This window comes from Alexandromys fortis, unplaced genomic scaffold (genome assembly GCF_014885135.2).
Source record: "Alexandromys fortis isolate MF-2015 unplaced genomic scaffold, M_Fortis_MF-2015_v1.1 scaffold_46, whole genome shotgun sequence".
In the NCBI taxonomy this organism is placed as follows: Eukaryota; Metazoa; Chordata; class Mammalia; order Rodentia; family Cricetidae; genus Alexandromys; species Alexandromys fortis.
Window position 1 is genome coordinate 9144990 of NW_026067919.1, and position 25681 is coordinate 9170670.

The 25681-nt window shown below is 44.0% G+C and overlaps 1 protein-coding gene across 5 annotated transcripts in view; it reads right to left on the bottom strand.

Annotated features, from left to right (window-relative positions):
- Positions 1-25681, bottom strand: part of Grid1 (glutamate ionotropic receptor delta type subunit 1) — a 725743-nt gene that overhangs the window by 350260 nt on the left and 349802 nt on the right. The window lies entirely within an intron of this gene.

Below are 25681 nucleotides of genomic sequence, written 5' to 3' on the forward strand. Positions count from 1 at the left end.
ACAGCAAAACCCAAACCAGAAATATTCAAAAAGTAGGAACAGAAACAAACCTCTTCAACTTGGCAGAAGTCCCATGTGAAACATCCAAGGACAGCTCCATACTTGTTGAGAGGAAACTCAGTTTCCCTTTGAGATACAAAAGTCAATTAGCATGTCAATGTAGATGGGGGAATTCTTATAAGGCTCTGCCCCTAGGTAAAGAGTTACAGGCAATCAGTGGATACTGAAAAAAGAAAATCTGTGTGATCCAGAGATGTGCTCCCTGACAAATGATCCAATTACAGGCTTCCAGACTTAAACATTTCAACATATGAGAAATAATAAAGGACTCAGAAGGTCCTCCGTGTGTGTGAGAGAGAAGAAGAATCAAGGAATAAGATGCCATAAAAAATAACAAAGGCATATTCATTCTTTCAACTTCTAAAACCCAATGTTATCATGAAATTTATAACAATTACAAACAATGAAAATAATACAGAGACCTGAAATAAAAGAGGCCCAGATATACAGAAAGAATGGAGCGAACCTGTTACTACTTAAGTGCTGGGAGCCGATTTGAGTGGCTGCCATTACAAGATGGCATTTGGCCCCGGCCTCGCTTGATACCATAATAAAGGTTGCAGTTCTTCCACCTGCCTAATTCTCCTCTAGCAAACCCTACCGGCGTGCACCACCACTACCGGCTTTGTATTACTGTTACTAAGGGTGTGTCCACCTGCGTCTGTCATACTGTAAGCGTATCATAAAAAGACTATTATGTTATTTTTCACTATAGAGTTTTACTTTATTAAAACAACTAATAAACCAAACTGTTAATCACAGTGTAAAAGAAAGAAAGAAAGAAAGAAAGAAAGAAAGAAAGAAAGAAAGAAAGAAAGGAAGGAAGGAAGGAAGGAAGGAAGGAAGGAAGGAAGGAAGGAAGGAAGGAAGGAAGGAAGGAAGAGTGATTTGAGAAGAATCCTCGTCTTGTGGCTGTTCTTTCCCACCCAGTGCTCGCGCGCCAATGGAGAGTGTGTCTTGCCCCTCGCTTTCTGCTCTCCCTATAACCAAGAGGCTCCAATAAAGCGTGATTTGGGAAGAATCCTCGTCTGGTGGCTGTTCTTTCCTGCTGGTCAGGGAGTTCGCCGCACTTAAGGATAGTCTAAGATAGTCACAAAAATAACTGCTACAAGAGTGAATTAATTGCACAATGCCACAGGATATGAAGTCGGTACACAACAGCTATTATGTCTTAAACTAGCATGGAAATAAAAGCGAAATTCATAAAACAATTCAATTTGCAATAGCATGAAAAAGGATGCAGACCTGGAGTAAAGTTAACAAATAGAAGGTAAATATGGGGCCAAGATTCCCCAGTGGCTCCTTCTCCCTGAACTCACTGTTTAGATCTTAATGCAAAAGGTTAAAACAATAAACTTCTAAAGGAAAACAGACTCATGACCTGAAGGTAAGCAAAGATTTCTTAAATGGGATTCAAAACAAAGCAACCATAAAAATGCTGATCAATAGTACATTATTAAAAATGAATGACGGTTGGCCATCAAAAGGTAGCTGGCCAAAATGAAAAACACAAGCAGAAAGATTAGCTATTCCAGGTGGCTATTATATCTTTTCTTTGTTATGATGACTAATTATTTTGTTTGTAACATGCTATAAGATTTGTGGAGTGTCAAATCAAAATATTATTGGTCTTGTATTGTTATAAATTGATGTCATTTTCTCAATTTTTTTCTTAATTTAGTAACCTACCTCATTCGTAGAAATTCCCAGACCATCAAATTTCAGATAAGATGCTGGTATTCAGAATTTGTTACTTTTCAAAAAAAAAAATCTGACCAACTAAAAATGGGAAGTAGATCAAGTTAATTGGGAAGGCTGAATTAAAAGATGCGAACAAAAGCTTTACCACAGAGAAGACCCAAATGGCCACCAGGAAGGTGAGAAATCCCTCTGCATCTTCTATCACCAAAGAAACTGAAAGTAAAACTGCAGTGAGAGGCTCAGAAAAACTAAATGAAAAAGACTAACAACGTTACATGTTGATGAAAATACAAATATATCTAAAACCCCCATACACTGCTGACTGGAGCAAAAGTTGCCACAATCGCTGGTGGACAATGCTTGCCAGTATGTTCTAAAGATAGACCCCATCTACTGATTATTGTATAATCCAACGTAGCAAGAGAAAGGCATGCAGATGCCCAGTAAACCACCAGAGGAAAAAAAAGATTAATAGCAAAAACCAAATAGCCATCAATCAGGTAATGAATGGATAGATAAACTGCACTGTGTCCATAGGGCAGAAAGATACCTGACAAGAAAGAACCCAGGAAGGACTCACAGTGAGAGCAAAAAAGGTCAAGTTCAAAGACATTATACCACAAGTCAGAAGTCAGACGTGGGAGAATATGTACTGTGTGGTTCTATTCACGTTAAGAAAGGAAAAAAGACAGTGGTTACCACCAGGCAAGAGCAGGAAAGCTGAGTACAGGAAGAACATGATGGAACCTTCGGTATTGTCATTACAGTCCCTACTCTGATCTGGGCAGTGGCTAACATGGCTGTGCACATGTGCAGTAATAAACAAGCGTTTGCCTCTGTCGCTTACGTGATGTACCAAACTGTGATCTTTAAAGGGCTAAAACTAAAACAGATTAAATAATATAAATTTAAGTTAATTTTTTAAGGAGCCAACACTGGAGGTTTTCTCTACTGTATCTCTGTTCCCTCCTGTCTTAAACATCTCACACTACATGTCTTCACAGCAAGCAAGTATTCCCATTTTAATTTTTGACAGGCCCACAATTTTGATGGTGTAGTGCACAGGGAACAGTCAACATGCCAAGGCCCCACTGTTCTCATTCAGTCTTTTCTTATCTTCAAAAAAATTAATGTCACTACTGTTAGTTTACCTGTTTCTACAGTTTCACAATCCCAGCACCAATGTCCCACCACTGGGAGGAGGGCAATTTCCCACAAATCACCAAGGTCCAGGGTCCTCAAGCTACCAGCCACTTAATGTTTAATTTTTATGTACTTATAATCATCCCACAGATACAGTTTTGCTATTTTATGTTTACTATAACAGCATAAATATTTCCCCGTAGTCTTTACAAGAGCCATTTCCCCTGGCTATAGAATAGTCTATTGTATGGCTGCTCCATAACTTACTCACCCAGCCCGGCACTGGACACATAGGTTGTTTCTAGTTTCTCGGTATGGGCTGCATGGGGGCAATAGCATCCTTCTATCACGATGCATTTCTCATTAGGCCCAGCTGCTACAATGAATTTGTACAAGGGAAGTTACTGAGTCAAATGCATGAGCAGCAGGCTAATAATTTTAAGTATGTTTTGCAACATAGTTTTCAAACTGGCATGATCACCAGCACCATAGGAAGATATCACTTTTATCGACTTTAACAATATTATCATAATTTTTCATCAGCTGTGGTGAATTTGAAGAGAGTCAATGGGTTTTGTTGCATTTTGTGATTCCTTGATTATTCCAATAGGTATCTGCTTGGTGTTTGTTGTTGAAATGTTGGAATTTAACCCAAGACCAGGCAGAGTACAGATGAGACAGAAGCTTGTTTTTCTGATGTCAGCGTCCTTCACACCTTTATCTATTTTAAAATCGGGGTGCTGATGCTGTCTCACTTGTTCGGATGAGGCTTGGCAAATATTTTTAGCTTGTCATTGTGCAACAACTACCTTTCACTCCGTCATGATGTTCTCCTAGTTTCCCTTCTTAAATTTAATTCTTATAAAGTTGCAGCTAGCTGCCTCTTTAATATTTTTACCATGTGAACATGTAGGAATTTTGCCTGAAAATATTAATCATTTTTTTGCTATTTTCTGAGATTTAAATACATTTAACTCTTTAATAGAATTACTAATGCTTATTTGTAATTTTCCCAGATAATGAAAAAGTCCTGCCAACATCATGTACTCTAGAAAGCTTCCTTTTCCCACAGATAGAGTCCTCCTTTGCCCTCCTTAGGTTGCATTGCCACAGCTCTCTGATTCAATTACTGCGGAGCTATGTGTTCCAAATCTGTTAATAATGGCCTCCTTCGTTATTTCCTATTTTCAGAGGATTTCTATTGGAAACAGATTCCCATTTCCAGTTTTATCTTCTAGTCAGTTTGTAAAAATCCGATGGAAACCTAATTGAGATCTAGAGAAGGGCTGAGCTACAACTAAAAATCAAGACTATACTTTTGAAAATTAGCTGAAAAACTATAGCAGGCAGGGCGAGTGAGATGGCTCAGTGGTTAAAGCACTCGCTGCCAGCCCTGACAGCCTGAGTTTGTCCTCTGGCCTCCTCATGCAAATGACAGAGCACGCTTGTTACACACACATACACACACACACACACACACACGACAGACAGACAGACAGACAGACAGACAGACAGACAGACAGACAGAAAGACAGATGCACGAAGACTATATCAGGGGCTAAATACCAGGCACATTCTGCTGCTATGATAAAACACGCATCCAGCCGGGCGGTGGTGGCGCAGGCTTTTAATCCTAGCACTCGGGAGGCAGAAGCAGGCGGATCTCTGTGAGTTCGAGACCAGCCTGGTCTACAAGAGCTAGTTCCAGGACAGGCTCCAAAAAAAGAGAAACCCTGTCTCGAAAAACCAAAAACCAAAAAGAAAAGAAAAGAAAAGAAAAGAAAAGAAAAGAAAAGAAAAGAAAAGAAAAGAAAACACCGCATCCAGTCAACTTATGAAAGAAGACATTCCATTGTGCTTATAGATTTAGAGGACCCCAGCTGAGCAAGAGCCATGGCATCAGGAAGAGCTGACATCAGACATCCTGATGCACAAGTTGGGGAAGGGGTCAAGAGAGCTAAACTGAAATGGTGTATATTGAAATCTCAAAGTTCCTCAAACACTGTGACATGCCTCCTCCAACTAGACCATAGCTTCTAATCCTTTCCAAACAGTTTTACCAACGGTGGCCAAATTCTTAAACATATGAGTTTATGGGGTCATCCTACTTCAAAACACCATTCTCATAAACCTTTCCAATTATTTATCCTATTTCACCCAAAGAAATTCAGTTAAGAGATGGTGAACATGGGTTTGAATGCAAGCTCAATTTTTAACTAACAATATGCATCAGTCAGTGGTGTTAAGTGACAAGTAGCCACAAACTCTTGGTGGAACACAAGGCTGAGGATGCATTTCTCACATGTGAAGCGACATAGCCAGGCCTTGTTCTCATCCTGGTTAGAGGTGGAGGAGCATGAAACAGGCCCACTACTTAAGATTGGGACTCGGAACTTTACACGCCCATTGGCCCACATGGCGTTGGTCAAAGCAGGTGCACGGCCGGGTCCGCTATCAAGGATATATGGTAGTCAGCTTATTCATCTGTATGTGGAAGTAGAAATTAATATTTGCTGTATAAAGATTAGTCTTCTACATCCCCATGACCTAGGGAATTCCTGCAAAGGTCAAGTCTTAGTTTCCTTCCCTTGAGAAACAGATTATCATCCTGAATGAGAACTGAGTGACCTAACACAGGAGGAAAGCTCAGCGCTGTGTCTGATAAGCATCCAAAGCACAGTCCAGGCCAACTGCTGTTGTTGGATTTAATTATAGAGCAAACATTTTGATTGGCCTTTTGAATTCAAATGGAATAGTTTCAATGATTCCGTGTCAGACTTCACCTTGTTGCCTCTGATGCATTGTTTCTGTTGTTGGAGGAAGCTAGTAGACTCATCCATCAAGCAAACAAACAAATTCTAAGAGCCCTGCACTGAATCGGTTTTGCACGTGACCTGGCGACCTGAAGAGCTTGTATACCACGAAAGCAAGAGTGACCCTCTTCCGTTCCTGGAACTCCCTCTTCTACATATCCTGGCAGCCACCATCTTCTCCATACCGTGGTTCCCATTTACCCGCATTTCCTTCCACATTTCTGCTTCTAAGAGCATCTTCTCTCGTTCTGACAAAAATCCTGGGTTCTCTCTGGGGCGGGGCGGGGGCTACTTTTACAGAGGCCTAGGATAAGAAATGCCTTACCCCCAGCTGTCTGGGCCCCACTCTGATCTACTTGACCAGAGGGTTGCTCCATCCTCTCCATTTCTAAGGTCAAAGAAAAGAAAGCCTTCAGTTTATCCTCTGAAATGAAGAAATAAATGAATCTCAAATGTTTGATAAAGCCCCACAGAGAAGTACCTGTCACTGGAGTTATCTCAAGGGTGAACCTAGCATTTACAAACAGGGGTAGCCGAGTGTCCTTTCTGTGAACAGTAAGCAAGGTCCAGCTTTTAGTGGCTATCATGGACCCCAAATTCCAGGTCCTAACATTCAGTCCAAGGTTACTCTGGTTACAGAGTCAGGGACTACCCGGCAAGTCCTCACAGTCCCTCATTGACCACCCTGACCTGAATATCTTCGCTATTCACAGACGATAGTAACATATCTGTATGATTTTCTTTATTAGTCTTCCAAAAGCTATCATGAAGAAAGTGTGTGCTATCTATGAGAAGCTGTGAAGCCCTGGGGGACCTCTCCTGGGGCTCGAGTGCCTCTTTGTTTACTATCCCAGGTCCCCATTGGTGGCAAAGGCCTAAGAGAAGCCTCTGCCTGGGTACTATGGCTTTTCTTAGGAACACATTGATGCTATCCTTGTCTCTTTTTTATTTCTTATTTAACATAAATGCATTTATTTTCTCTAATTGATTATCAGGGGTTTGTTTTGTTTTCAAGTAAAAACGAAATGACCAGAAATCAAACTGTGATCAGTTTCTGCACACAGGGTTGACTTTTCAAAGACACTTTGATCTCAATGAATCATGATTCGGAGTGGTGCTTCATCAACACATCATGATCTCTAGTGTGGCCTAGGTCAGGCAATAAAGAATTGTTACCCCTAGGAACAGAGGTGGCCCAAGATTGGGTGAGGACAAACTGAACCTATTATAGAAAATAAATAAAATCTATAAATTCTATAAGATGCATACCAAACCCACTCCTGGATTTCTGTGAAGAACGATAGCTCTACTTTAAGAGCCTGAGGTGCCCTGTGCAGACGGTTTGTCTTGACTCAGAAAAGCCTACAAAATCATGCAAATCAAGAGTTTCAAATCTTTGTGTTCACTTTAAAAAGCCCCCAACCATCGAAGGTATGCTATCCAGAAAGCCACCAAGTATTCCTTAAAGATGTTACTTTAAGGAAGTCATGTGTGCCATTCAGTGGCGTCAGAAGGTATGTCCGTGCCAAACACTGGGACTGAAAAACAGAGTCAGTGATCAAAAATGCATGCTGAACTTTTACTGAACATGCTTAAAACTACAGCAAGTAACGCTGAACATCGGGGTTTAGATGCAGAGTCTATAGTCACTGAACACACTGAAGGGTACCGAGAACCCAGCATCCTCTGAAGAACTTATGGAGCTCGGGGCTGCATTACCCCACACATGAGCTTCCCTGCCACCCTTAGACAATCCTCACTGGAAAGCAACAAATTGTTCCACAGCCAGAAGAGGAAGGTGCACAGGAGCAAAAGGTGGCCCAGAAGAAACTGAAGAAACGAAAACTCATGGCACAGGAATAAATTCAGCAGAAAGTAAATGCAGATAAAGGAAAAAGGAAAAATGATGGCTCCTTCTCAGTCCCCACTGACTTAAAGGAACCTCCAGATTTCTGGCTCATCCAAGGATTCGCTTCTTTATCAGAAAACCTGGCCCACCTGCCAACTTCCCCGTGGCATCCCCATGTATATTCTTTCTTCATGCCAGGCTGACATCCCAGAGACGGCCTTGAGTCTCCATGTCCAGAGAACCACCTAAGAAGAAGCCTCATCCCTTCACCCCTGTGCCACATGCTCATCGGAAAAGCTTGCCTCGGGCCTCACAAATCTCCTGATGTGACAGGCCAGACAGAAATGGACTATTTCCAAGGACCCAGAGAAACTACACACAGACAGGGTGGTGCGTGCTCCTAGTCAAAATGGGAATTTGTGCAAAGCATTATAATCCATGAAGTATCCCCCTCCTCTACCCCATGATCAGAGAAGTATCCCTTAAACACACATCCTTGGTGTCCAGGCTCAACATCATTTGACATTTTCCTTACCTCTGACTATCTGAGGGCTACAGAATCCGAGAGAACCAGGAGATGTCCTTCCAAAGCCTGAAATCATTGTGTGTACTCAGAAACAGCTCTCTAAAGGGACTGGGGTAGTTTACCATAAAGAACATATTTAATCAACTGGAACAACATAAATAAAGCATGATAAACTACGGCCTAGGGGAGGGGGAATACAGCTATACAAACATCGGAATTAACAGGTTTGCCCTTCCTGCAGTGAGAACAGGAAGGGAACATCACTGCTGCATCCATCGCATTGCTAGGGAGGAGAAGCAGACATTCCCAAATCTCAGAAGATGGCCTTCCAAATATTATGAGGAGCAGTAAGCTCAAGAAAGAACTAAACACTTGCTGTACTGCAAGCTGGGATCACCATGAGCCTCCTGATTTAGAGGGCTCTCTCAGCTCCAGCTCATAGGTTCCTTTATTTAAATTAGGAAAACATAGCCCTTTGAAGAAGGTCTATAAACCCCACACTGAGTGAGGCAGGGTGGTTCCGACTCTCTTCTCTACCTGTGCCAGTCTGGCATCAATCAGTGTCTTCCAAAACCAACAATAACAGAGCCCCATTCTCTCACTCCATATGTGAGTTTCTTATAAGATCCTTGTGAGCTGCCACCTTGTCAGGGGACTTTTTTTTATTTGGAAATTGGGTCTCGTGTAGCCCAGAGTACTCTTCAGTTCATTATGTCCCCAAGGCTGGCCTTGACTTCTGACCCTTCTCCCTCAGTCTCAGGTGCTGAGAGTTCAGGTGTATACAACCACTCCCAGGCAGAGATGGGCTCTTAAAGGGGTCTAGAGTCATATGAAGGCCATGTGTAGAGCTTCCTGGTATCCTAAGAACCACGATTATGAATGGATGGTCACGGGGGCAGGGGCTTGTGAAATCTGTGCTCTTGGCTCACAGTGTCCTAGCCCAAGTGCTCTTCCACATTATCTGGAGAACATGCATCACATCTATGTATCTGTATAACAGGACCCGAATGTGCATTGGCCACATCAATGCATCATTTGTATAAAGAAACCTGGATGTGCTAAGAGGTTAGAAATCCATCCCCGCAGTTCTACAAGAGATGATGGCATGTTATTCTACCAGGATCCCCATAACAAAGTACCTCAGACTGGAGGCCAAAGCAACAGAAGGTTGCTCCCAGCTTCCAGCTCTGGGGGTGAAAGCGAGAGATCTGTCAGTGGAGCCAGATTCTCTGAGGAGCATGAAGGAGAGACTCTAGGCTTCTCTTCTTGGCTTGGAGATGCCACCTTCTATCTGTCTCACATCATCTCCTCTGTATACCTGCCTCAGTTTCCAAATGTCTCCTCACTGAGGTCATCAGTCGCACTGAAGGAGGATCTATCCCAATGACCTCATATTCAGCTATAATCTGGTCACATGCTGAGATACCAGGGTTTGGACTCCAAAATACCCTTCAATGAGAAGCACAATTCAATCAGCCACAGAGGTCACTGCACCAATGTCCTTGCTTTTCTGCAGGGCTCAGAAAGAGACGTAGGAAGCCGGGCAGAGAACCCCATCCATCAGTGCCCTATTCCAAGCCACCTTTATCGTCTGCCAAAACAACACAGCAGCCTCCTTGCTGGTCCTCAATCTTCCACAATTGTCACTTCCTTCGAGGTGCCACACAGCAGCTGGAATGAACTTTTCAATCAGAACACAAATCTGATAATGGCAGAACCTACTTAAAAGCCTTGATGACTGCCCATTATGTTTGAGGGAGGCAGGAAACAAACCTGCATTGACCTCATTTCCCTCCAAATGCTGCCCGATTCCTGGAACACTAAGCCTTTCTCCCGACACAGGACTCACTTAGACCTGGTGACAATTCCATTTTTCTCACAAACTCACAGAGGTAAACCCTTCTTGCCTGTCCTTCCTCAGCCATGGTCCCTGCAGAGGGTCAAGTTCATCTTTCTCCTCTGTACTCCCAGCTCCTAGGACAGTACCAGACTCATAGTAGGTGCTCAATATTTAAGTACAGAAAAACTTAACAATGCATTACATTATCTTGGATGACATTTTTTTTTCTTTCTGAAAACCTACTATGTATAAGGGATATGCATGTTGAGAGCTTTAGCTACAATGCTAAATTCTAGTTCCATAGAATAAAGGAGAAGGTGAATTTTCTAAGCCCAGAAATGAAACATCCACGGTCACATAGCCAATCTTATGATTCCGATACTGAAACCTCAGTAGCAGAGCTCTTCCTCACATCCATGCTGGGAGCTGCACAGGAGAAAACCAAGTCCTCTTTTACACATCAGCACTGGGTAGTTTCTGACCAGCAAACAAACCTCTCTGTTCCTCCATCTGCCCAGAAAACATGTCCATATCTTACCTGAGGTCCTGGATTGAGGGGGATGTGAGTAGTGATGAGCAGAACAGAGAAAGTGGATCTGACTCCTGTGGCCCTTGCAATGAACACTGGGTGTGGGGTTCCACACCAGGGGCATCAGATCCTGCCTCTGATCCTTAAAAGAAGCAGGAACTCACTAGGAAATTCTCATAATGAGTATTCATTTCAATCATCAATATCAAAAATCACCCAGTAGAAAAGCCTTGTGGTATGTCCATGGGGAAATGCCTTGATCTAGTTCACTGAAGTAAAAAAAAAACCATCATGGGTGGCACCATTCAATATTGAAGTGAAAAGACCCACCATTGGTGGCTCCATTCCCTAGGCTAAGATCTCAGACTGTATAAAAAGTGAGCTGAGGATAAGCGTTGACCACTCCTGCTCCTTGACTTTGGCTGGTACATAAACAGATGTCCCTAGGTTCTTTCTCTGTGATCTGTCTGTACTGCTGAACTACAACCAATGGTATGCCAAGAAAACCCCTCCTTCCTAAGTGGCTCCTGTGGAGGGATTTTATCCTAGCAACAGAAAAGATGGGCAGAGCCTCCAACTCTACTTTCTTCCTCTGGAGAAAGCATGAGAGAATGTGGAATCTGCTTCAGAGTGAAGACTCAAGAAATGATCATAAAATACCTTTTTGGTTCTAGCCATTGTGGCGCCCAGGGAAAACAGTGGTCTCTTCCCTTCCTTCAAATGAGCCTTATGTGAAGGCTACTAGCCTTCATTTAAGCTATAGAACCAAGTTGAAAGTGAATGTCAATCTTGGTAGCCCACTGCTTATGGAAGCCCATGGGTAAAGAGAATTGGTAACTTATCAACAGGCTCCATATTCTAGGCCAGTCTCTCTGAGGCATGTACTACCATCAGCCAACTGTGACCAAGGTGCCTGCCCTCTACCCCCTCAGCAGGTCTGACCAGCTTCCTCAAGCTCGTGCTTTGAGCTGGACATGTAGCTACAAAGAAAACAAAGTTTAGCTTTGTTCTATTTTATGCCCTGAAATATGCAAGTGAAGGACACGAACCGCAGTCACTCCAGGGAAAAGCCCGTGTGAATTAGCCTTTGAAGAAGAATCTGGAACCAGCTGGAGGCCTGGATCCTAACTTCACAAGGGCTGCCTTGCCTCCCAGCTTTTGATGAAAGCCCAGAGGCTGCTAGGAAGCTTGGCCAAGAGCTTCATGCTGGCCTCCTTCAGATGGTGCCAAAGCTCTTCCAGGCTCTGCTTTCCTGCCCCAGGCTGTCTGGCAGCTTGGTGCCCCACTCCTGGATGCTCATTCTTGGAGGTTTTATCTACATGATATGGCCTCCCCTTTCTTGTTTCATGTTTTCATTTCCCTGCCCTCACCACTCCTTTGATCTTTGTATTTCTTCCAGTCCTTCCTCCCCCGATGACTTCCTGCGGTGTGCAGGTGCTGTTGTCAACTGGAGGGTACATGGGTAAATCGCATAGCCTGTCTCATGTTGAAAGAACAATTAACAAACCATCCAATGAACATATGAGTTGGAACAAACTGCAGAAAGGTAGGATAGAGGCTAGAGAAGAGAAGGATATTACTTTTTAAAATAAAACACAAGGATGTCCAGAGGAGCCAAGGAGATAAGGAGGTGAGCCAGGTAGCTATTTGCAAAAAATATCGTCTATTTAGAGGGGGCAGCCAATGCAAGCAAAATACAAGCTTGCTTGACAAACTCGGGGGAGAAAGGATAGAAAACAGAGTTGTTGTGTGGGTGTAGGAAGCTTTTCTCAGAAGCCATAGGTTATAACATGAAAATCCCAATGCCAGAGTGGAATACAGCTCTATGCTGTTGGTCAGGGAAGTTGAAAGTCCCCTCAAACACTGCAGGCTATCGACATTGCTCTTGGTTGTATCCCAGAACTAGATGGCAAGACCCTAATGCTAAAGAAAACACAATATCAGGTACAAAGCATAGAGAAACAAATTTAGACCTAGACGGGAAGCTTCCTCCCTGCTGGCTACCTTTCCCGGTGCTAGAAGGTGCTATTCAGGCAAACAGGAAAGTGGGCTTATCCAGCTATGGATCCTGCATCCTATAATAATTACCTGCCTTGCAAGATGTGCCCATTGGTACAACAGGAGCAAGACGGCTATGGGGCAACCAGCCAGTGACTGCATCTGAAGCCCATTTCACTAGAGGAAGATCACGGTTGGCACTATATATATATGGCCAGAAGCCCATTTCTAGGGAGATCATAAGTTCTGAGGAAAACCCACCAGTCATGTTTTGCTAAGTAGACAAGTTGTCAAGCTGCCTCTTAAATATTGATGCTAATAACTCAAAGATTAGTGCTAATTTCACCCCTGGTTAAGGGAAGCTTCTATTTGCAGCACTCGGTGATGAATGTGGCAACTCATAACGGGTCAGGGGGTGAGAGCAAGAGAGCGCTGAGTGTGCCACCCTAAACAACATTTGCATCACCCTTCCAAGGATCAGGGACTGTCTGGAAGAAGGCATAGGAAGAATAGAGGGGCTAAGCTGGGCGGTGATGGCGCAGGCCTTTAATCCCAGCACTCGGGAGGCAGAGACAGGCAGATCTCTGTGAGTTCGAGGCCAGCCTGGTCTACAAGAGCTAGTGCCAGGACAGGCTCCAAAACCACAGAGAAACCCTGTCTCGAAAAAAAAGAAGAAGAAGAAGAATAGAGGGGCTAGTGGATGGGGACAGTGAAGTGAAATGATGTCCTTTGAACATGGCATAGCTAGTGCCCTTAGGAGGAACTCATAGTGGCTGAAGTCTACCTGCACAAACCTGCACAAGACGTTACTGTCAATAACCCATCTCTAATAGAGAAGGATTCATGAAACCGACCCCTCCCTGAGGAGGTACAAGCAATTAACGGTTGATGAGGGAGGGTAGCCAGAGTCCTCAGTGGTAGCTGCCAAAGCTCACGTATCTTTTCACTCATGCTTAGGCAGACAACCCTCATAAAACAGAGAGGTTCACACACAAAAAGGCATGAAAGGAGGAGCCTGGTGGTGATGGTGCACACCTTTAATCCCATCACTTGGGAGGTGAGGCAGGTAGATCTTCAAGTTCGAGGCCAGCATGGTACACAGAGGAAGTTCCAGGACAGCCAGAGCTATACATAGAAATCCTGTCTTGAAAAACAAACAAACAAACAAACAAACAAAAAAAAGCTTTGGCAGAGTGTAAAGGTATTAGGAGAGGACAGTAAGATAAATGTGATCAAAGTGTGTGCGGTGTGTGTGCGTGTAACTGAAAGAAATTTTTTTTTAAAAAAATTATTTTTTTAATATTTATTTAAAAATTTTTTAAAAATTCTACAGTTGCTACTTCATAACTGTAATATGCTACTTTTTTGAATTGTAATGTAAATAGCTGATATGCAGGATATGTGACCCCTGTGAAAGACCCCCATGTTAGACCCCCAAAGGGGTCTTGATCTACAGGCTGAGAACCGCTGCTCTAGTTGCCCCAGCAGGTCAAAGGTAATCCAAGCCTCTGTGTATAGAGTTGGTAAACACTGAGAATGAATGGGTTGTGCTACACTGGAGGACATGGCTGGGCAGTGTCACACTGGAGGAGATGGCAAGCCTAGCCCAGCGACAGCATAATCAGGAACATGAGACACTTCTGAGGCTTGGCGTCTACTTGTGCACAGTAGGGCACGCTCCTGTCACATGAATTTCTGAAACAGAGCAAAGAATGGGAAACACTGACTTCTCACTGCACCTGGCTTACACCAGGCCCCTCCCCAGTGACACTTTCCCTGCTCTGCCAGTGTCCCTTAACATTTCTCCACTGTAGTTGTCTCTAGAAGGGGGACTTGCTGAGAGGTGGTCCAAAGACCTCCGCAAGAGCACCCTACAGCAAAAACAGCAAAACTTAAGAATCTCCTAAATCAGGACCTTAAGAATCACCATAAAAAAGACAACTTGGCACATTACGACTCCCTGGAAACACTTTAGAAACACCCATAGCATTTCCTCCTGGGGCCCTCAATTGTCAGTCCCATTAGCCAGTCTGGAGCCCAAGAACAACACAGATTTCCAGAGGCCAGGAGAAAAGGTGCTGCTGAGACTTACAGAGGCATCCCAGAAGGGGGACAGATGACCCAAAAGAGAGACAGATGACAACCCAGGCCATGTGTGCTTTAGCCACACCAGCCTTCAGCTTCCTACCTTGGGTCTTACACACTGGCCATGGCCTGCGGGCAGGTATTCATTGTGGGGAGGGTTTAACAGCTATTGGGACAACCTCTGTTGAGACTTTGACACACATGCTCACATCCGCTGTCATCCCAGGGCTAGGGGTAAGACTTAGATCAAACAGGAAAGGAGGAAGTCCCCTGCAAGTCTTGGTGAAGGGAAGAGGATTAAGACACCCCCCCTAGTTTGCAGGTTTAGAAATTACTAAAGAAGGCTCCTTCTTGCCCTCCCTCACTAAGCAGCATCATGTTGTTCTTCCTGAACTCCCAGCCTGCCCCAAGAATTTCCACCTCAGTTCGTCCTCCTCTTCCATCTCTCTGAGACACAGATGTCAACCTGCCTCCTGCACATACTGCTGTGCTTTGGGCACTCCAGAGACACTAACTGAATGTGTCCCTCTTCACCTACTCCACAGACTTCCAGAAGCCTCACCACCTCTCCCTAAGCCACAAAGAGAAGTGCTGGAAAGTTCTGGCTCCATCCCTTCCCCACTGGGTCCCCTTTTCCTTTAATACCACTGACTTTTTCACAAGGCTCTAATATATGTTCTTTAGTCCTGAGTCCCAGCTCTTGGCTTCATAAAAGACTTTCTGTAGAAATACTACACCAAGCTCCAGACTCACTGAGTTCCAGGACCTCTTTACCATATAAGCTACCTAGAGTCAAAGCAAAAGCCAGATGGGAGGGGTATTGGAAAAGAATCCCTTCTGACTTCTGAGTCCTCCCCTAGAAGATACAGGCAAGAAGGATAGGCTGCATCCAGGATTTGCATCTTGAATGGGTGACAAGAGGCTCATGCCATAGAATACAAATGGAAAGGAGACCTTGGCCTTGACAAAGTCCAGGTATAAACCAGCATGTGAAAAGAAATTTCAGCGTCAGACAAATGGCTCGTTGATAAAGGTATGTGCTACTAACCCTGGTGATTCCCAGGACCCACACAGTGGAAGGAGTCAACTCTCACAAGTTGTCCTCTGACCTTCAGACATACCTGTTTCATATGCCACACATGAACTCATACACAATAGACAGACAGAAGATGATAGATAGATAGATAGATAGATAGATAGATAGATAGATAGACAGACAGACAGATAGATAGATATGGAAGGAAGAAAAGAAAGAAAGAAAGAAAGAAAGAAAGAAAGAAAGAAAGAAAGAAAGAAAGAAAGATTTTAAAGAAAAAAATTTTAAAGAGAAATTTCAACATCACACAGACCTTATAGGTTCTTAGAGATTCTAACATAATACAGTGAGAATGAGAACCACAAGGGGCAAGGAAACATTGTCCATCAGCATTGGATCAGACTCCTGACAAAAGCATACAGGCACATTCCTGGCCCCATCCTGGCTTCCAGGACTGAGCCATAGAGTATGGAAATCATGGGTAGGAGCCCAGCAAGGAACTTTCCAGATCTAGTGCTAGGTCTATTACAATTATTCTCAATTAGCACCCTCTAGGGTGCTAAATATTAGGTGGTACTTTACCATTTACACCACGGTTTCTCAATCCAGCACTACTGACACTCCAGATTGCATCCCTGAGAAGCTGACCTCTGTTTTATAGGATGGGTAATGTATCACTGGGCTCTACCCACTAGAATCCAGTGGCATCCCATCTACTTCAGGTGTAGTAACTGAAAATGCTCCAGACATTGCCAGATATTCCCCTGGAGATAGGTTTACCCCCAAGTGAGAGCCACTAACATACACTCACTGTAGGGACAGGCATGGCTACTTCAATTTGCAGCACCGGCAGCTGAGAACCGAGAATCAGAGGGGTTCTCATGACTTGCCCAAGGCCACGAAACAAGCAGCAGAGCCCATGTTTAAACTCGGGCTTTCTGATTAAAAGTCTAGGGCACTTTCTAATACCTAACTCTACAGATGCAAGTACCAATATCAAGTTACTGCCTGCCTCAGTCTCTCACATCTGTGAGTCAGAGGAAGATCTGAATCTGAACTATAAATAGATGGATCTGCTATACATCTAACTTGACAGTGGCCTCCAGAGGCAGGTGGTAGGGATTATCACGTGGCATATCAAGTTCGCTGGTTAGGGGAAGGCCTTCCCTTATAGGAACCACTGTTAGCGTAGAGTTAACATTTAGGGTCCTAGAACTGCAGCTCAGTCCGTGGAATGCCACTCACCACCATGTGAGGAAAACCTTGGCTCTGTGGCCACCATCTTCTCCATAATGATGATCTTCATTCTGCCAACCTCCTTCTCCCTTCCACCAAGTCCTTATCTTGGAGGAGTCCTACGATCGGATGCAATGCAACTCAAACTCCTACATCTGTATACCTCATTCCTTCCAAAAGAGAAAAAGACCAGCTAGTGTAAGCAGCCTTCAACTGCCCACAAGGTCAAGATCATGGGGAGAAAGGAGCAAGGCCTGGTTTCCTAAAACAATCCCTGACAAAATTTAATTATGCAGTTTATCTCTCAAAGAATTAATTTACTCCCCCAAAGAAGAAATGCAATAATACCCACCTCACCGGGATGCGGTAGAAATAAAACAAGATGTTGGAGGCTAAGTGCCAGGCACAGTGTCTATTGCATTCGAGGTGCTCAATAAATCATTCGTTTAATAAAATTCCGAACCACTAAGCAGGACGGAGAGAAAAGTTTTGGATGCCTCCCAGGTGTTTTTAACTTACAGACACACTGAGTGGGTACATAAATGGATGCTAAGAACTTCATAGTAGCAACTCTCCTAGATCCGAGGCAGCCCAAATTTAATGGAGGAAAGCCTGGAAGGTAATGGAGTTGTCTCTGACCAACCACCTTTGTCTTAAAGGCAGCTGCCTGCAGAAATCAAGCCCAGAGCATTTCCAGATGAGATGCCGTGGGAGAGCCTTTGGTGGGCACCAAAGCAGTCCGTCCAGGAGAAGAAATAATAATAATAACACAGGCAGTTGTCAGAGACATTTGCTGTGCACTCTGGTGGAGAACTAGCATTAGCTGCAGAGACAGCCCCGGCAGGGGGGCCAGATGGGAAGAGCTTCGAATAACAACTGGATAAATATGGCAGCTTGCAGAAGCCTACAGTTGCTGCCAAATCCCGACTGCAGCCTGGTCCCTTCTGCCAGCCATGCTGAAAGAGAGGAAAGGTCTCAGCAAGCCTCGGCGAGCCAGTCAGGCCCACAGAGATGAGGAAGATAGAGTGGCCTGTCATCTGAACCTCGTCCCTGCTCCCTGGTTCGGCTCTGTCTGCACAAAATCTATGTCTAAAACACAATGCAGTTCATTTATTAAATGAGTGTATGTGTTCTAGGCACTGAAGATACTGTAAAAAGCCAACACGAAAAAGCTTTCTTCTCTTGGAAAGTTTCATTTGAGAAAAGAGAACCGTCCACGGTGTGCATTTTGGTCGGGTCATTCCACGGAAAATAGACACTGCCATTCCTCCCGTTTAGTACTTTTAAAGGAACATCCCTATCCACACAGTTGCATCTCCTGCCCATGCTGATGCCTGAGAACCTCTGCCCATGCTCCCAGTCCTGCACCCATAAGACTGCTGCAGAAGAAACCAGTATGGAGGAAGAGGGACTGTGGGACTCCCAAATGCTGGGGAGGGCAGCTCCAGGTTTCAGAGTTGGCCCAGCAGCCCATGCTGTCTCTTTAGGGGGCTCGAACTTCCTCTGACTGGGAGGGGCTTTATCTCCCTCATTCAGCCCCGCCTCTCTGTTCCCACTCCCATCCTGGTCCTCACTCATCTCCTGCCTTCTTGTCCTTCCACTCATCCTTTTTTTCTGCCTAATCTGAGATGCCCAACTCTATCACTGACTTCACCACTGTCACACTTCAGACCAAGAGTAAGTGCCATACCCCCAGGAGCCTTCCCAGACCAGATGTGTGCATCTGGACAGAGCCCTAAACAGCATGACTTCACACCTTCACATCCTCTGATTCTCTCACTGGCACCTGAACTTGTGACTCCCCGGTGTAAGAGGGTGATGGTTTGTTAAAGGTCTATTTCCTACACACATTGAATAAGGACATAAAGGAAGGAAATATGTTGGGTTTGCTTGCCACAAAACCTCTGTGCTCATAACAGAGGCTGGCACCAAGTAAGAGCTTAAGAAACAATAGAAGATACTAAGGACAATGAAATTAATGTCTGGCATTTCTCTGTACCCACTCCCAGGTATTCATCTAGTTTTCACTCCTTCTTCAAAACTCAGTTTGAGTGACATGTGCCCTCCTGACCTCCAACCACCCCCAATGCATTTGGGAGCGCCCATTCTTCTGCCCTCTCTATATCCCTTCCACTGTCAGGGAAAGGCAGTCATTGACCGGCACACCCAATGCTGGCCAGCAGAGGCAGAGACACTTGACTTTGTATTCCCCAATGCAAGCACAAAGCCTGAGCCAGTTTTGGTTAGTATTACATGAATGAAAGTTACGGATGAATGGGCACTGAGCATGTGATGTCATACATGACAAGAGAGGTGCTTCTTTCAGCTCCTCTGTCTGGATGATTTGTAACTACTGGCAGAGGCTCTATTATCAAGTTCATTATTTACAAGGACAAGTGACATTTTCATACTTTATAGAATTTAGTGCCCTCCTCTGGGACTGCCTAGATCCCTGGGCTCAACAGGCCATAGAATGGGGTCAAGCAAGGAAAACATGATCTCTTCAAGGTCCCCATCTGCCCACAGGAGCACAATGCCCCAAGGGTTGAGAAGACCAGATCGCTGCTGTGGGCTTCAGATCCTAGGAAGAGCTGAGCCAAAGCTGCCCTGAGTCCTCAGAATCCATGAGGGTAGGAAGAGAACCCTGTGATTTATGTACACATAAGAGATTGTTTCAATGTGGATCAAGAATTTGTTTGAGATAGGCGGGGTAAAACACCACTGTGAATCAGGGGGCAGAGGGGTAGGAGGAAAATATGAACCCCTCATTGTGCTTTCTGAGGGGAGAAAGCGGCTGGGTAACATAAGCCAGCGCAGCCCTGGCCACTGTGATGGCTATTCTCGGCTACTAACCCGACTACCTATAGTCAAACTAAAACCCACGTAGCTGGGTACGCCTGTGAGGAATTTTTTGTTTTGTTTGGTTTGGTTGGTTTGGTTTTAGGGCTTTTGTTGTGTTTTGCTTTGTTTGTTTGTTTGTTTGTTTTAAGAAAGGGTTTTTATGGATAGACCCAGCTGTACTAGAACTCACAGAGATCCACCTGCCTCTGCTTCCTGAATACTGGGATTAAAGGTGTGCACCACCACACCTTTGGTCTATGAGAGATTTTTGTTATTTTTATTTTTATTATTAAATAATTTGAAACGGGAAGACCCACCTTTAAGCTGGGTCTTTTGATGAGAGAAGACCCACCTTTGATCTGGGCCACACCTTCTGGTGGCAGCCTATATAAAGGACAGGGAAGAAGCAAGCTATAGTTCTCTGTTTCTCCATGAAATGCTATTCCTTCCATGGTGTTAAAACCTAGGCCTTCAGGATTCCAGTGAACACTTATAACCAGCTGAGGCATCAGCCTCATGCACTGAACAGCTACTAGATCCTTAGACCTTCGATTGATAAACAGCCACTGTTAGACTAGCTGGACCATAGCCTGTAAACCACTCTAATAAATCATATTATATATATTATATATATAATATATATATGAACAGAACTAATAGGATGGATATATATTCATTCTATTTCTTAGTTATTTAATAGTTCTATTTACTAATGAATATATATATATTCATTCTATTTATTAGTTCTACACCTCCAGAGACCCCTGACTTACACACTGCTATGAATATTAGCAGTAGGGTCTGGGGAGTCAGAGGTTATTGAAGTTGTCTGATACCCAGCCCCGCGGTAAACAGGGTAAAAGAATAGTGTGTTGACCACTAACAATTCCATAAAAGAGACAGCTGTGGTGTGGTCTTTGGATTAGCTCCCACATGCAATGTCTGTTAACGGTCTCCTTCTTATCAGCAAGGCCCCAAGATATTTAAGTGTTATAAAAGCCAGAAAATAAAAACATGTAATACAGGACTGGGGAGATAGCTCGTTCTGCAAAGTGTTACCCAGGTAAGCATGACGTCCTGAGTTTGATCTCTAACACCCATGTAAAAAGCCAGATGTGGAGAGCAATTATAATCCCAGCACTGGGAGATAGAGATAGGCAAATGCCTTGAGGTTCACTGCCCAGCCAGCCTAGTCTGACCACTGAGCTCCCAGTCTTAATATGAAATCCTGTCTCACAAAATAATATGACAGAACATGATAAGGAATGACAGTTGAGGCTGGACCCTGCTGTGCACGTCTGCACAACACATATATAACTGCACACACATGAACATGTATACATATCTACCCATGCATGTATACACATAAATAATAAAAAGCATATAATATAGTGGTGATCTGCAGGAAGAATATAGAAAACACTGTTTCTGGGCTGGGCGGTGGTGGCGCACGCCTTTAATCCCAGCACTCGGAAGGCAGAGGCAGGCGGATCTCTGTGAGTTCGAGGCCAGCCTGGACTACAAGAGCTAGTTACAGGACAGGAACCAAAGCTACAGAGAAACCCTGTCTCGGAAAAAAAAAAAAGAAAACACTATTTCTTACTGGTAAGGCTTAAACCTTTGCTCATGCTCCCATGCATATGTAGAAATTCCAATCCTCAGAGTGGTCCATCCTTTAAGAAGTAGTATAGTCATAAGAGTGAAAACCTCATAATGAAATTAGTGTCCTTACAAAGCAAGCCCCAGGTCACTCCTTTGTCTCTTCAACCGTGTGCAAACACAGCAAAAAGATGGCCATCTGTGAGCCATGGCCCTTCGCCGGACATTGAAATCTGTCACCACTCTGATCAGAACTGTGGAAATATGTGTCTGTTGGTTTTAAACTACCCAATCTAGGGTATTTGGTTATAATAGCTCAAACCTATGAGGACACTTTTGTAAATGTTTCAGAAGCATATGAGCTTGTCAATCATATTGTCTTAAGAGGAAGCATGCAATGACACTGAACCAAGTGTCATTAGTTCTCAGTAGCTACTACTTCCTCTGCTCATCAATATAGATGATAGATGATAGATAGATAGATAGATAGATAGATAGATAGATAGATAGATGATAGATAGATGATAGACAGACAGACAGATAGATAGATGATAGATAGATAGATAGATAGATAGATAGATAGATAGATAGATAGATGATAGACAGACAGACAGATAGATATAGATAGATAGATAGATAGATAGATAGATAGATAGATAGATAGATAGATAGATCTTGCTATTTCATGCCTAACCCCAAAAAAGAGCTTTTTAAAATTTTTGTAAGTCATTAAGTAAAATGAATTTTATTCTTCAATTTAAGAAGTATCTGTTATGCTCTAACACATGCCAGGGCTTACGTTAGGCTGAGAGAATAGTTGTGTCCATCACTTCTTAAAAGTTTGGACCTGGGGTATCACAAAAGCCAATGTGTTAAAGCCTTAATCCCCTACCCATGGCTCTACCAGAAGTAAAGGAACCTTTCTAGGAGGTGGTGCCTAGAAGAAAAATGCTTGGCCGCTGGGACATGACCATGAAAGAGCAGATAGGACTCTGACCTCTCCTCTCTTTCCCTCTCTGCTTCCCAACTCATGAGGTGAGCAGACTTCCTCCACCACACACTCGCTGCAATGCTGGTACTGCAAGAGGCCCAAAGCAATGGCACCACGTGACCATGGACCGCAGACTCTCAAACCACAACCCAATATAAGGCTTCATCTTATATGCTGATGACCTCAGACGTTCTGTCATAGTGACGGATGGCTAGCTAAAGCATCTGCCATCAGAATCATTAAAAGAGACAGCACATAGTGACACGGGTAATCCAAAAAAGGTAACCAGGAGACACGCACTAAAAGAGAGATGCTGAAAGACAAGGCAGACTCTGGGGCTGGCTTTTCTGCCAAGGTAGTCTTTTGAAAATGAGAAATAAAGTCAAAATCATGCTATGAATCAGATGGCTTGCAAAGGTCCCAGAGCTAGGATGAGTCAAGGAAAAAGACAAAGCCCTCAGCAGGAAGAAGGTGAGCTCTATGCAAGTTCTGGTTTTATATAAAGTTTAATAAAAATCTCAAGTAGGAAATAAAAAAGTCAAGTTTATTGTGACAGCTTTCTTGAATGATATGAACCCAGAAGAAGCAAAACAGAAAATCTTTGCCTTCGAATTCTATATCCTGGTCTCAAAATGACACCTATAACTTTAAAAGTCACTTTTAGTTATTAAAAAGTACAAGCTCTCTATGTTCTCAGTTAATGCTTGCCTCCTTGGTCAACATGGCATGGGTAATCCTTCTCTGGGTGAAAGCTTGACTTTCTAACATGATTTGTCTGCTTCTTCAGAAACTGTGTCGTCGTCCCCCCCATGACCCACCGGGGCTAGAAGCAAGATTCCAGAAATCATTTGATTGCTGTCAGTGAGGGGAGATGCTCCAATAACCCTCTGTCTAACTCTAACTCCTTACAATGTTGGTACACCCACTGAATTAAATAAAGAATGCATAGAAAATATCAACATCAGGCATGATTACTGTTTTGTGTTCAAGTAACTGGGAAACTCCAGAGATGGGTATGAGGTTGAAAACACTGGGGGAGAATAAGGTTGGAGAGTTCTCTTTTGCATATGTCAAGGCTGAGATATATGTGTGACAATCAAGCAGGTTTAAGGCTCAGAGGGAAAGTGTGACAGTGAATGTCTCATTTTGAGTACTTTGGTAAATGCCTGAAACCTTTGGTCTCTATGAGATACAGAGAGAAGACGCAGAAACAAGAGAAGGAACAGGGACTCCACTTGAGGTACAGGGACAGTTGCCGTTCCATGGAATGCATCATTCTGTGAAGAAGACTGCGAAAAATGGTCTCACATTAGGGAGACAGGCACTGGTACGATGCTAACACAGAGGACAAAAGAAGAGATGGTGGCAAGGAGGTGGTTCCCAGTGTAGGCAGATACTCCAGGAAGAGCAAAGAGATAAAACAAGCAGCGAACATGAAAGGTGGAAACAGTCGGTCTGCACAAGCTCATCTCCAGAAGGTAAGGGTGACTCAGTAGCCTCTGTGCTAGGTGAAGAAGCAGACACAAGGACAGAGAACTCAGACGAGTGCTAATGGGAAGACCGGGAGGACATGGATTTTTTGCTTAGCTAGAAAATTCTAAAACCAATTTTTAAAAGCGAAAAGTAATGGATAAGTTGGCTTCTGGTGAGGTCGGTGCTTGTGCACATGTGCCCCACAAAGACTTGGGCCCTTGGGGGCTACTATTAGGAAGTGGTTTTAAAAAACGTCAGGGAGGTGGGGCCTAGAGAGAGGTCATTCAGACACAGAGGACACATTCTGAGATGCTTCACATATGACTTCTTGCTAGTTCTTCAGCCTCTTAAATTCTGTCACAAAAGGAACAAACCTGAGTCACCATCCTCTTTCTGCCCTAGTTGGAGATGCGACAATGTGTTCCGCACACACTCACACCATGGCATGCCAGCATCCATCAGCCTCCTCAGAGGCCAAGCCATGGGATCACAAGTCTCAGACCTCCATCTTTCAAAACTGTGAGCTGAATGAATGTCTCTATCTTTCATAATGGCCTGCATCCAGTACTTTGTTGTAGCTGCAGAAAATCGATTAACACAGCAATGCAGGGGAGACATGCAAAAGAATGTCTTTCAATGCCTTTCAATACAATGCAAAGTACTGTCATGGAAAAGGGGGTATCCGAGATAGATGACGAGGCATTTAGGCGTGAACTGGGTGTGAAATGTCCCTGACAGGCTCCTGTATTTGAACAACTGGTCCCCAGAGAGCAGGTTGTTTTTAAAAGGTTAAGGAACCTCTGAGACAAGGGTCCCAATCAGCTGATGCCCGCCAATAGCGGCAGACCTTGAAGGTTATACTGGGACATGAGTCCCAATTAGCTGATGCCCACCAATGGGGGCAGGCCTTGAAGGTTAGTGAGAACTTCTGGTTCTCACTAGAGCATTCAACCTCCTGATACATCAAAATGTGAGGAGACTCCACCGCATGCCCCAGCCACTGTGAACTCTGCCGCGCCTTCCCCACCATGATGGACTATGAGACAAAATAAATATTTCTTCCCTAAGATGCTTCTCTCGAGTATTTTTGATTGTCTATTTTATAAACGCGGATGTTTTGCCTGTTTGTCTGTCCATGAACCACATATGTGCCTGGCACCCAGAGAAGTTGGAAGAAAGCATCTGATCCCCTGGCACTAGAGTTACAGGTGATTGTGAGCTGTCGTGTGTGCGTACTGGGAGTCAAACCCAGGTCCTCTGCATGATCCGCCAGTGCTCTTACCCACTGAGCCATGTCTTCCTCCCATTCTGCCGGGAGGTTTTTCATAGGAGCAAGAGAGCGAGGAGTTAAGAGCACATGAAACACAGCATGAGGGTTTAGGGAGCTAAGTGGGAAAGCACAGTTTATAACAACAATGTAAAGTGAAAGCAGCATCCGGAGTTGTGATTTTCCTCGGCAATGCTCAGATACTCTGTGCAAAAGAGGACGGTCAAGCTCAGTTTTACCCGGTAAATATCACAAAGGAACTGGATAAAGAAAACTGATTGGGTAAAGCAGAGATTATTATGGACCAACACTGTGGCCTTCAAGTAGGAAGACATGAAGAAAAAGGCTTTGCAAGAACGCAGGGTTGGATTTGGGTCTTACCCCACAGAGCGATGTTCAGTGGGGCACTGCAAATAGTAGGGGCTGTTCTGTTAAATTTTGCATTATCGGGACATGCTGTGGTTGCAGAAAGTGACTGTGTATAGGGTATGATCCTAACACAGGCAGAGAAGGTTCTATTTGTGGGAAATGTAATTTATACAGATGAGAAGGTAGGGTACATGAGAGGCCACACTATGAATGTCAGTAAGCACAAGTTCGATTTGAGATGGAAGAGTGAGCCAAGCTGTTCAGTGGAGGGTAAATGGAGGAGTGTGAACTGGCATCCAAGATGGGGAGAAGCTAACAGGAACAA